Below are 13,781 nucleotides of genomic sequence, written 5' to 3'. Positions count from 1 at the left end.
ATTAAGAAGATACACTTCCTACTTTAGAGCCAAGGTCAAACAGACTTTAAGGTCAGGTATAAACTTAAAAATAAGGGCTTTATTTTTACTATTTGGTGATCCACAGAAAAGGGGATCTGGGGGGAAGGTCAGGCCTGATAAAACTCTACTATGCTGGAAAGAACAATCTTCAAAAGAGTCTCATTGATTACTTCAAAGATTAGGGTTACTTTGGAAAGGGAGAAACTTCCAGGCTAAATTCTATAAACTAAAGTGGTCATGATTTGCAAACTGCCATATTGGCCAGTCTGTACAGGAAGAGAAACAAGGCTGTTAGGGTCAACAAAAGTGGTTATAAGTTTAAATATCTATCCAGTAGTGTTTTGACTTAAAAGTTTTCTAAAGAATCAAGATCTCTCAGAACAACACAGAATAGGAGGTGAGGGATTAGGGATGGACCAGGTAACCAATTTATGCAAAAAAGAAAGCTGTTTAATTGATGTACTGTTTTTTCATTGATACCCAGGGATGTTGAGTCCTTGGCCTTGGATTTTCTTTCTTTGGAATCTAAATCTATAGAAAACCAATAAAACAAGGCAGTTGCATACAAAGCACCCAAATATCATGCCAAACTCTGCTTTATGCATGTTGGTTAAATTAGCAATTCTTTGATATTTGAGTTCTATCTCTGTGAAAGATTATTTAAAAGTTCATTTATTCCATATGCCTGAGAAGTATAATCATACCTAATTATACTGAAAACTACAAAGATATTACAGGCATGTATATGAACTATATATGAACTTCAGCACACTAGTGTCCAAAAGACAGTCAACAGTAGTGCTGATTTAAACAAATGATTTTCTGAGGTTTTTACTCAAAGGTCACATGTGAAAACAATCACTGGGAAATGATGAGACCTTCAAAGTAGGCTATGTATTAGCTGGAAACATGCTCAATAACAGACAATGACTTTTTTTTAAAAAAATTGTAATATTTATTTTTGAGTGAGAGAGAGAGAGAGAGTGTGCGCGCGAGTGAGCAGGGGAGGGGCAGAGAGAGAAGGAGACACAGAATCTGAAGCAGGTTCCAGGCTCTGAGCTGTCAGCACAGAGTCTGATGCGGGGCTCGAACCAACGAATCATGAGATCATGATCTGAGCCAAAGTCAGACGCTTAACTGACTAAGCCACCCAGGCGCTGCCCCAACAATGACTTCTTTAAAAGAGTTTGGGCCATGAAGTTTAACTGGAAATACACTCAATAAAAGAAAATTACTTCTTTAAAGAATCTGGGCTGTAAAGTTGAGATATATTTGTGGAAATGAGGTTTCTTCATGTACATAATGTGCAAAATACACATCTTTCAATATGCAATATGAAAGATAGGGGTTCCATCCCCGCGTAGGGCTCTGTGCTGACAGCTCAGTGCCTGGAGCCTGCTTTGGATTCCGTGTCTCCCTCTCTCTGTGCCCTTCCTCGCTTGCGCTCTTTCAAAAATAAACAAACGTTTAAAAAAATTGTTTTTTAAATAAAAGATAGGAAACAGGTGTCTTCACTTTTACAGTATCCCACTAAACAACCACTTAACCCAGAGTAAGCATGTGTGACCTGCTAATAAAACACTATACAGGGTGCCTGGATGGCTCAGTTGGCTAAGCGTCTGACTCGATTTTGGCTCAGGTCATGATCTCAGAGTTCATGGGATAGAGCCCCATACAGGGCTCTGTGCTGACAGTGAAGAGCCTGCTTAGGATTCTTTCTCCCTCTCTCTCTGCCTCTCCCCTGCTAGCACATACGTGCACACTCTTTCTCTCTCTCTCAAAATAAAAAACATTAAAAAAAACCCACAACATTATGCCAATGAGACCAATAAGCATATAGTTGGTAGGTTAACTATCCAAATATATAACTTAACACCAATGACATAAGTTAATCAACAGTATGCTGAGTTATAAAACTGCAACAGTGAAAAGTAAGTGTGCCGCAACATAGCAGTTTAGTTTTAATTACGAATTTAATTTGTATTTAAGTTCCATGTGAATTTTAAATGTTACCAGTAAATACAAATCAATCATGGATTCAAATCTTATTAATGCAATCTAAGGTCTATAAAAGAAAATCATAAAGAACTCTTTCCCATATTTTCAGTTTTTTAAAGGAAACTCCACCTAAAAGCCTTCAGTATATGTTAAAATAGCACCCTATACACACTAGAATTAAAGCCAACAGGTCCTTCATTTAAAAAGTTTAATGTGTACTTCCTTGGTATCTAAGTTTTTCAACTTTTCAAACATCAGTTTGTGACAAACAGTGCAATTCATCCTCCATTGTTTTCCTCTTTTTAAATAAAGCAGCTGGAAACAAACTCATACTCCACTATTCCGGTCACATGTAAGTGAACACAGGTGTTTATTTGAATGAAAATATCAAATGAATGGTGAAATCCTGTCCCTGACAGTTTTTTTTTTTCTAATAAAAACGACAAAAGCCACAAGATCGCAAACTCAAGTTGGAACATGATTTCAAACTAACGGAGCACTAGTAGCATGGCACTTTGAACAGTCTCTTAAGACTCTTGCTTCTATGATAAAGGAATCCCCCAGTAACCCTCAGTACGGAGATGCCGTAAAAACAGGTGCAAACGATAACAGTCGGAATGCCAGAAGAGTAGGGACCAAAGTACTACGAGGCAATGGACAGCGAATAATTGGAAGTCTAGGGTTCTCCTCTGGTTCACCCTCTAAAACCCTGAAGGTTGCTAAGAATCAAAGACACAGCAATGAGGTATTGAGAACAGATACTTAAAGTACATGGGGAGAGTGAGACACTTTAACTGCAAGTGGGTAAAACGAGACCAGCACGAGTTGGCAGGCCAACGCTAAAAGAAAGCAAGTCTTTCAGATTCGGCACAACCCAGGAAGCTAGCCTGAGGCCCAAGCCAAACGAAGTCACAAATACAGGCCCAGCTGGTACTGAGGAGAAACTGAGGCGTAGGGAGTAGTCAGATTCCCAAACAGGACCTGGCCCAAAATATTCAAGTCAAGAGACAATCCAGCTTTGCCCGGGGGTCAGAAGAACCGCCGCAAGCGCAGGACTCGGCAGACAAGACACCCACCCAGACAGGGGGAACCGGTTTGGACAGGGGCTGCGGGAGCGTTCTCGCCTGCGCATGCGCCCTCTCCCCTCCGCCACAGCTCCCCCTCCCCCCAATCACGGCACCCTCAGAACCCGGCTCGTCGAGGGAGGTGAGCGCAATCTGCCCAGCCCAGCCCCGCGGGATGAGAACACAGCTTGGCTCTCCGCAGGGGCTGTCAGAGAATCCCCCGGGGCTTGGTGGATAGGAGGGTGCGAGGACGAGGAGGGGAAACGCGGCCCTACCCGACCCGCTGTCTCCTCCTCCGCCGCCCGCCGTTCGCCGTCCCGGAGGCTCCGCCGCCTGGGCCTCCCTAGCCGCCCTGCCCCCTCCCTCCCCACCCCCTACTCACGTGAGAACAGCTTCTTCCGTCCTCCGCCCCGCCTCCTGCCCCGTTTCATAGGCCCGCGGTTAAACAGAGTAGCCCCATTGGCCCAACAACAGGCGGCGAGGGCGTACTTCCTTTCCTCGAAGCCCCACCTGAGATTTTACTCTGTTATGGGTGTCTGCGCCTGCGCTGTCAGTAATATTGAAGCTGAACTTAGCGCTGTATCTGGGCTTGGACTGGCAGTGGCTATGTGACTATGTGAACTACCTCAAGGACTGGAAACAGTATGGCAGGGGAATCAGGCTAGGTAGCACCTGTTGCAGTGCTTTTGCCTTTTAGGCAAAAGGGGGTACATCCGCAAAGAGCAAGGAATCCCCTGCTCACCTTTCACGTTCATGTACTATTTCAAAAGCAGTCCTTGACAGTGTTACTTGACTGACCTCACCTGGCCTTTATTGAAGGCGCGCAATGTGCGAGATATGGATAGGTCTTTTTATGGTTATCTCATTTGACTTTACCACAAACCCACGAGAATGTTACGATTTTTCTCATTTTATAAAGGAGTCCAGCTTGAGTAATACTTCAGTCTAAAAGGCAAAATTTTTGACTCAAGTCCAAGGGCTACTGGCTACAACACTGCTGCCTTGAGGTACTTGAGACACAGGGAAGAGGTCGACAATAAACAAGATTGTTTTAGAGTATTAGACTCAAAGATGGGGCTAGGATTTTATTTTAAAATTACTCAAAAGTGGGAAGCCTGGCTGGTTCAGCCCGTAGACTATGCAACCCTTAATCTCAGGGTTATGAGTTCAAACCCCACGTTGGGTGTAGAAGATACTTAAAAATAAAATCTTAAAAAATAAAAATTCAAAAGTGATATATAAAGCAAAAGGAACAGAATGAGATTTAAAGCCTCTGTCCTGAATGAATTTACAATGTAGTTGGTAACAAAAACAGTGGCTCCTAAAGGTGTTACTTAAGTCATGATAGTTTACAAACTAATTCTACAGCCTATCCTTCACTCTTCCCCTTACTTTATTCAAATGCTCTTTTCCTATGCTCTTTTCCTGGTGAATGAGTCATGTAATGTTTTCCTGTGGATAATGTACCCAAATCAACCAGAGAAAAAGCAAAAACGTGCTCTGTCGTAGTCCTTCCTCTTTGTGACTTGTCTATTACAATAGACTTGGCTGCAGTCCCACGGGAAAATAGATTTGTTCCTTTTCTCCTTATACAGTTATATAATAATACACACCCGTTTTAAAGTAGTATCAAATAATAGATGTAGTGTTTGGAAATCCCCTGAAATCCTGACACACTTTTAATATTTCGGTGGCAATGCCTTCATGTACTCTGATTCATATGTATACACCAAATATATATGTAAATCTTAACAAAATTTTTAATTAAAATTTTATTGTAGGTTCAGTACAGTGTGCCTTGGAGTAAAATAGAAAATAGAGACAAACTACAATAAAAAATAAAACATAACATTCCCACCAACGTTAATACTGTAATGCATATCCTTTGATGCCAACATATTGTTTTTGAAAAAATGAGATCACAGTTCAGCAATCTGCTTTATTCAATTAACAATATCCATCTTACCATTTCAGTAAATTTTCCTCTCATCTAATTCCTAGATCACATTTGATTTTTTATCAACTTAAAGATATTTTTACAGTTGGCTTTCCCAAATCAGTAATATCATTTCCATAAGTTTTCCTCTCATCTATTATCTATGATAATCAAATATTCTGTTGACTGAAATATATTTTTTATTTTTTTTTAAAAAATTTTTAACGTTTATTTATTTTTGAAAGAGAGACACAGAGCGTGAATGGTGGAGAGGCACAGAGAGAGGGAGACACAGAATCCAAAGCAATCTCCAGGCTCTGAGCTGACAGCACAGAGCCTGACATGGGGCTCAAACCCACAAACTGGGAGATCATAACCTGAGCCAAAGCCAGATGCTTAACCAACTGAGCCACCCAGGTGACCCTGAAATATATTTTTTTAAGCTAGTTTTCCCAAATCAGTATCCAATCCAGGGCCACATACTGCATCTGGTTGTTCTATCCCTCAAGTATTTTTTACTCAAGCACTTAAGAAAAATGTTAAGATACTGGCTTACTCAAGAATCAGGCCACTTTAAGTGCAAAATTTCCCACCCTCTAGATCTGAATGGTTGTTTCCACAAAGATCATTGCGTTTGTTCCTCTAGACCTGTTATTTCCTGGAAACTGGAAATTATACTTCAAGGCTCAAATGGATTAATGTAGTTCGTTGGAGCCAGAATGGGAAAGTCTGTGAATGCTAAAACTGAAAAAAGGAAATTCAATCGATACACACGTGTGGCCTTAGAGGTTTTCAAGGACAGTGCCAAATATCAGATTTGGATTTTCTGAAAGATCATTCTGGTAGGAGTAGAAAAGGCAAAATGGGGTAAATGGGACAGTTTGGAGGCTGCCTAAGATCAGAAAGGCTTGAGGGGTACCTGGGTGGCTCAGTCAGTTAAGCATCTGACTCTTGGACTCTTGGTTTTGGCTCAGGTCACGATCTCATGGTTTGTGAGATCCAACCCTACCTCAGGCTCTGCACTGACAGCAAGGAGCATGCTTCAGATTCTCTCTCTCCCTCTCTCTGCTCCTCTCCCGCTCATGCATGTGCTCTCAAAATGAATAAACATTTAAAAAAAAAATAAAGGCTTGAATGATGAAGAAAGGAGATGGGATTGGCGTGGGGTGTGGGAAGAGGGCTAAAGTGGTGTTTTAAACAGAAGTAGCTTCGGGGCGCCTGGGTGGTTCAGTCGGTTAAGCGTCCGACTTTAGCTTAGGTCATGATCTCGCGGTCCGGGAGTTCGAGCCCCGCGTCCGGCTCTGGGCTGATGGCTCAGAGCTTGGAGCCTGCTTCCGATTCTGTGTGTCCCTCTCTCTCTGCCCCTCCCCTGTTCATGCTCTGTCTCTCTCTGTCTCAAAAATAAATAAACGTTAAAAAAAATAAAATTAAAAAAAAAAAAAAACAGAAGTAGATTCACGTTTGCTGATTCTTTCTTTTGCCTGCTCAAACCTGATTTTGAAACCTTTTAATGAATTTTTCATTTCTACTATTGTACTTTTTAACTTCAGAATTTCATGTTGGTTCCTTTCATAATTTCTGTATCTTTAATGCTATTCCCATTTTTCATAGTTTTTCTGACTTCATTCATGTTTTCTTTTAACTCAGCGAGCAACTTCAAGACTATTTAAAGTCTTTGTCTAGTAAGACATAGGTCCAATCTTTCTCAGGGATGGTTTCTGTTCATTTATTTTGTTTCTCTGAATGGACCATACTTCCCTATTTGTATGACTTTTTATTTTTTTTGCTGAAAAATGGACATTTGAATCTTATAATGTGGTAACTGTGGAAATCAGATTCTTCCCCTTTCCCAGGGATTGCTGTTTTTGTTTGTGTTTTATTGTTGAAGGATGTCTCTGTGCCAGGGATCAGGATCAGCCTAAGGTGAAAGATTAAGGTCTTCTCAGTTCTTTTCTGAATCTGCATCTTTTCCTGGTTATATATGGTGGCTTTCTAATTTTCCCTATGTAAGTGATTGCTTTTGAATGTCCTAATCTTTAAATGTCTGGCTCCGGAGTGTAGTTGAAGGGAAAAAAATCAAACAAACAAACAAAACAGGAGCTGTTCCTTCAAATCCCATAGAGCCAGCTTCAGCCAATGAGGGTTGAAACATTGGCAGCTATTCTGTGCCTGAATCTCAGAACTCAAAAGGAGTGATCAGCAATCAAAACACAGAACTCCGGTATTTGGCGAACAAGATTCTTATTTCCCACCACGGCTCCAGCAAGCCACACCAGGAATGTGAACATGGCTGCCTGCCACAGGGTTGAGGGGTAGGAAACAGGGAGGTGCTATTACACTAAAGTCTGACATTGACTGAAATTAAACTCAATTTACCAACCAAACTTTCCCTTGGAAGATGCAAGAATTCAAGTGGACTCCAGAGTTCCAAAATAGTTATTTCGGACAGTTTCTGCCAGTGCAATTGTTGTCTAGGTAGAGAAATGGATTTCCTGTGCTTCCTACTCCATCTGAGGAACAAAAAGAAAAGAAAAAAAAAACAAAAACAGAAATGTGAACAGTGAATAGAGCCTAAGGGATCTGTGGGACACTATCAAGAGAAACAACATACCACTGTGGGAGTCCCAGGGGAAGAGAGAAAGGGTAGAAAGAATAATCAAACTGTAGAAAGCCCAAGAAAAGAGAGACTCTTGAAAGCAGCAAGAGAGAAGTGGTTCATTACATATAAGGGATCCTCAATAAGATTATCAACCAATTTCTCATCTTTAACCTTGGAGGCCAGAAAGCAGTTGGGTTAATGATATTCAACATGCTGAAAGAAAACAACTGTTGATAAAGAATTCTCTATCTGGCAAAACTGTCCTTCAAAAATGAAAAAGTGGGGTGCCTGGGTGGCTCAGTCAGTTCAGTGTCCAACTCTTGGTTTCAGCTCGGGTGGTGATCTCAGTTTTGTGAATTCGAGCCCTGCGTCTGGCTCTGTGCTGGTCGCGTGGAGCCTGCTTGGGATGCTTGCTCTCTCTCTCTCTCTCTGCCCTTCCCCCACTCACGCGGTCTCTGTCTCTCTCAAAAATAAACTTCAAAAAAAAAAAAAGAAAAAGAAATTAAAATAATCTCTGATTTTAAAAAAGCTAAAGGAGTTTACCAGTAAACCTGCCCATCAAGAAGCATTAACAGCAATCCTTTAGGTTGAAATGAGGTAATACTTCAGGCTGAAATGAAAGGATGATCAAGAGTAATTTGAAGCTATATGAAAAAATAAAGATCTCTAGTAAAGATAAGTGCGTGGGGGATTATAAAACTAAGTATTGTTGTAATTACAATTTGTAACTCCACCTTTTCATTTTCTATAGGATTTAAAAAACAATGTATTAAAATATTAACCTATGTTATTGGGCACACAGTGTATAAAGGTATAATCTGTAACATCAATAATAGAAAGAGAGGGCAGAGTTATATCGGAGAGGTTTTGTGTGCTATTGAAGTTGGTATCAATTCAATTAGATTGTTATAACTGCTGTTAAATGTAATTCCTATGACAACCACAAAGAAAACATCTATAGTATAAACACAAAAGGAAAGAGATGAATTAAAACTTTTAACTGCAAAAACTCAAATAAATACAGGAAAAAGGCAGTAATAAAAGAAGGGCACAAAGGCCTATAGAAAACAAATAGCCAAATGGCAGAAATAAATCCGTCCTTAGCAGTAATTACTGTAAATGTAAATGATGTAGGGCACCTCGGTGGTGGCTCAGTTGGTTAAGCATCTGACTCTTGCTTTCAACTCAGGTCATAATCTCATAGTTAGTGAGACAGAGCCTTGTGTTGGGCTCTGTGCTGTAAGTTCAGAGCCTGCTTGGGATTCTCCCTTTCCCTCTCTCATGCTCTCTCTTCTCTTTCAAAATGAATAAATAAGTAAACTTAAAAAAATGTAAATGGTATAAACTCCTCAAAGAGTTGAACAGAATGGATTTTAAAAACAGATACAACCACCTGTAGCCTAGAAAAGACTCACTTTAGTTCCAAAGATATAAACAGGTTAAAAGTGAAAGAATTATTAAAAAGATATTCCAGGGGTGCCTGGCTGGCTTAGTCAGTAGAACATGTGACTTTTGATCATGAGTTTGAGTCTCACATTGGGCCTAGAGCTTACTTAAAAAAAAAAATAAAATTTCCATGCAAATAGCAACCAAAAGAGAGCTGGGGTGGTTACACTAACATCATACAAACCAGACTGTAAATCCAAAAAAAGGTTACAAGAGACAAAGAAGGATTTTATTTATTTATTTATTTATTTATTTAATCATTTAGAGTGCATGTGCCTGAGCTCAAGTGGGGGAGGGGCACAGAGTGGAGACAGGATCCCAAATGGGCTGTGTACTGACAGCAGCAAACAAGCAATGTAAGTCTTGAACTCATGAACCACGAGATCATGACCTGAGCCAAAGGGAACACTCAACCAATGAAGCCAGTCAGGTGCCCCAGAGCATTATTTATTAATATAAGTTTCAATAAAGCAAGATTATCTAAAAATTATAAACATTAACATACCTAGTAAGAGATCCTCAAAATATATGAGGCAAAAATGACCAGAATTAAAAGGGAGAATAAACAATTCTACAATAATAGTTGGAAACTTTGGGGCGCTTCGGTGGCTCAGTCAATTAAGCATCCAACTTCAGCTCAGGTCACGATCTTGCAGTTTGTGGGCTGGAGCCCCGCATCAGGCTCTGGAGCCTGCTTCAGAATCTGTGTCTCCCTCTCTCGCTGCCCCTGCCCTGCTCATGCTTTGTTTCTCTCTCTCTCTCTCTCTCAAAAATAAATAAACATAAAAAAAAATTTAGGGGCACCTGGGTGGCTCAGTCGGTTAAGCGTCCAACTTCAGCTCGGGTCATGATCTCACAGCTGGTGGGTTCCAGCCCAGCATTGGGCTCTGTGCTGACAGCTCAGAGCCTGGAGCCTGCTTCAGATTCTGTGTCTCCTCTCTCTCTCTTCCCCTCCCCCCACCCCACCACGCTCTGTCTCTCCCTCTCTCTCTCTCTCTCTCAAAAATAATAAACATTAAAGAAAAAATTTTTTAATTAAAAAAAATAGTTGGAAACTTCAATACCCTACTTTCAATAATGAATAGGACAACCAGATAGAAGATAAGTTAGGAAACAGAGCACCTGAACATCATGATAAACCAACTAAACCTAACAGATATATATAGAACACTCCACCCAACAACAGCAGAATACACATTCTTTTAATGTAGCATGGGACATTCTCCTGGACAGGCCATATAATTAGGCCACAAAACAAATCTCAATAGATTTTAACAGATAGGTACCACACAAAGTATCTTCTCCAACCATTATGGGATGAAGTTAGAAATCAATAACAGAAGGAAAACTGGAAAATTCACAAATGTGTAAGTTAAACAACACGCTCTTAAACAACCAATGGATCAAAGAAGAAATCAAACGGGAAATTAGAATATACGTTAGAAATGAATGAAAATGATGACACATTTCAAAACAGGATGCAATGAAAGCAGTAATCAGAGGGAAATTTATAGTTGAAAACGGTTACATTAAAAAAGATCTCAAAATAATACCCTAAGTTTATACTTTACAAAATGAGAAAAACTAGAAACTATTTTTTTAACGTTTATTTATATATTTTGAGAGAAAGGGCAAGAGAGTGTGCGTGTGAACAGAAGGGCAGACAGAAAGGGAGAAAGAGAATCCAAAGCAGGCTCCACTCTCAGTGTGAAACCCAACACCGGGGTCAATCTCATGACCCCACAATCACGACCTGAGCCCATACCAAGAGATGGTTGCTCAACCGACTGAGCCACCCAGGCACTCCAAGAAAAACTAGATACTAAACCCAAAACTAGCAAAAGGAAGGAAATAAAACAGATCAGAGTGGAGATAGAGACTAGAAAAAGAAAAATCAATGAAACCAAAAGTTGTTTCTTTAAAAAGAAAAAAATCAACAAATCTTTAGCTAGACTGACAAAAAAGAACATGCAAATAACTAAAATCAGAAATGAAAGTGAGGATATTACTTATGACAGTTCAGAAATAAAAAGGATTATAAAAGAATGCTATGAACAATTGTATGCCAAAAAACCTAGAAAATAGGCAAATTCCTTGAAACACATAAATTATCTAAACTGATTCAAGAAGAAATAGAAAACTCAACACAATTATAACAGATTGAATGAGTAATCAAAAACCTCGGAACAAAGAACAGTCCTGTACCATATGACTTCACCAGTGAAATGTACCAAACATTTAATGAGTAACACCAATCCTCCTCACATTCTTACCAAAAAAATTAAAGCAGAAATATTTCCTAACTCATTCTATGAGACCTTCATTAACCTGATACCAAAGCCAGATAAATGCATCATAAGTAAGTTAGAGACTGATATCTCCCATGAATATAGATGCTAAAATCCTCAATAACATATAAGACAATCAAATCCAACAACATATTAAAAGGATTACTCACCATGTCCAAGTGGGATTTATTCCAGGAATGCAGAGTGGTTTGACATAAAATCAATCAATGTAATATATCACATTAATAAAACAAAGGGAAAAAAACACATGATCATCTTAGTGGATGAAGAAAAGACATTTGACAGAATACAATGCTTTTCATAGTAAGATCTCTCAGAAAAGTAGAGAAAATTTCTCTACATGATAAAGGTATTTGTGGAAAAAACCCACATTTAACTTCATACTCAATAATTTAACTACCCCTGTAAGATCAGGAGCAAGTCAAAGATGCCTCCTTTTGCTGCAGCTATTCAACATTGTACAAATTCCAGCCAGAACTATTATAACTATTCTCTTTCTTTCTCAAGAAAGAGAAATAAAAGGCAAATAGAGAGAAAGAGGTAAAACTATCTCTATTGAAAGACAACATGATTATAGAGAGAGGAAATCTAGAAGAACCCACAAGAAAGCTACCAAAGCAAAAACAAATTCAGCAATCTTGCTGGGTATAACAATAACACACAAAAACAGTTGTTTCAGGGTGTTTGGGTGGCTCAGTCGGTTAAGTGTCCTACTCTTGTTTTCCCGTCAGGTCATGATCTCACAGTTTGTGACATGGAGCCCGATGCTGGGCTCTGTACTGATAGCTCAGAGCCTGCTTGGGAATCTCTCTCTCTCTCAAAATAAATAAACTAAAAAAAAATCAGTTATTACTACCTACCAGCTATGAACAATATGAAAATGAAGTTAAGAAGGCAATTCCATTTACAATATTATCAAGAAGAATTAAGTACCCTTTAAACTTGAAAACATTGCTGTGAAATTAATGAATACCTAAGTACCTCGAAAGACATTCTGTATTCATAGGTATGAAGACGTTAAAATGGCAATGTCACCCAAAGTGATCTACAGATCCAATACAATCAAAATTACAACATCCGTTTTCTCAGAAATGTAAAAGGTCATCCTTAAATTTACATGGAGTTTCAACGGGTCAAAACAATCATGAAAAAGCATAAAGTTTGGGGACTCACACTTTCTCGTTTCAAAAGTGGCAGGACAGAGACCAGAAATAAACCCTCACATACATAGTCAACGGTGCCAAGACCATTGAAATGGTAAAGGAAAGTCTTTTCAAGAACTGGTGCTGGAAAAATGTTATCCACATACAAAAGAATGAAGTTGGGTACAGCTGTGGTGACTGTTACATAACATTGTGAATGTACTCAATGCCACCAAACTTTACACTTACAAAATTATAAACTGCTTAAAATTATAAATACTATGTTTTAGGACAACTGGCTGGCTCAGTCAGTCAAGCGTCTGACTCCAGATTTTGGCTCAGGTCACGAACTCACCGTTTGTGAGTTCAAGCTCCACATCGGGCCTGCTTGGGAATCTCTCTCTCTCTCTCTCTCTCTCTCTGTCTCTGTCTGTCTCTGTCTCTGTCTCTGTCTCTCTCCCCCTCCCTCCCAAAAATAAATAAGTAAACATTTAAAAATAAATAAGTATATGTTTTATCACAATAATCTCCCCCACCCTCCTCGTACCAAAAAAAAAAAAAAAAAAAAAAAAAAAAAAGAGCCTAGTGAGCAATTGGATTGGAAAGGAAAAAGAACAGAACTCTAGAACGATACTAAAGTTTTCTGGTCTGCAAGGCTGCGTGGATGATGCCGTTTACCAACATAAGGACTACAGGCACTAAGAAGCAGGTCAGCATACGAACTTGAGATAATTAAAAGACACATTAAGATTGGGACAACCACTTGGAGAAGTCTTCTGGGCAAGTTGGCCCTGGGGCTTAAGAGATCAGTCTAGACCTCGATGTAGGCAACGGAAGGCTAGAGAATGAAAGAAACCTCTGGGCATCACCAACATCCAAAAGCAAGGGGAGTACACCACCTTTTACTTTCACGGCCCCAGCGCGGCGAGTCCACATCCCTAGTCGGGAGGGCCTTACCAAGGCTTAAGTGCGGAGGCGCCCTTCAAGCCTCTGCGGGCAGCAGGTGGAGGAGCCGCTGCAAAGGGGCGAAGCACCCAGGGGTTGAGACCCGGACGCGAAAACGCAGCCAGCCACCGTGTCGTGGGTGAGACCCTCGTAGCAGAACTCTTCCGGTCCTCCGCACCCGATCCTCCGCACCCGGCCCTCCGCACCCGGTCCTCCGCACCCGGTCCTCCGCGCGCTAAGTCCCTCTCCCGGGCCAGTGGCCCTCCGAGCCTTCCGATTGGTGGAGAGAACCATGGGACCTGGAAGTTGTTTTGTCCGGCG

The 13,781-nt window shown here is 40.3% G+C and overlaps 1 protein-coding gene across 5 annotated transcripts in view; it reads right to left on the bottom strand.

Moving 5' to 3' along the window:
• RABGAP1 (RAB GTPase activating protein 1) overlaps positions 1 to 13,700 on the bottom strand; it is a 177,838-nt gene extending 164,138 nt beyond the window's left edge. For 2 of the 5 annotated variants that reach the window (XR_013551668.1, XM_060608738.3), the window contains exon 1: positions 3,359 to 3,455. The gene's annotated coding sequence lies outside the window, so the exon portion shown is untranslated. Of the gene's footprint in view, positions 1 to 3,358; positions 3,456 to 13,472 lie in introns of those variants that run through there. The other 3 variants (XM_060608737.3, XM_060608740.3, XM_060608739.3) reach the window with 3 other exon arrangements.
• Positions 13,701 to 13,781: the final 81 nt, after the last annotated feature.

Source organism: Panthera onca, chromosome D4 (assembly GCF_046562875.1).
Source record: "Panthera onca isolate mPanOnc1 chromosome D4, mPanOnc1 haplotype 2, whole genome shotgun sequence".
NCBI classification, from domain to species: Eukaryota; Metazoa; Chordata; class Mammalia; order Carnivora; family Felidae; genus Panthera; species Panthera onca.
This window is presented reverse-complemented; position numbering and strand designations above follow the sequence as displayed.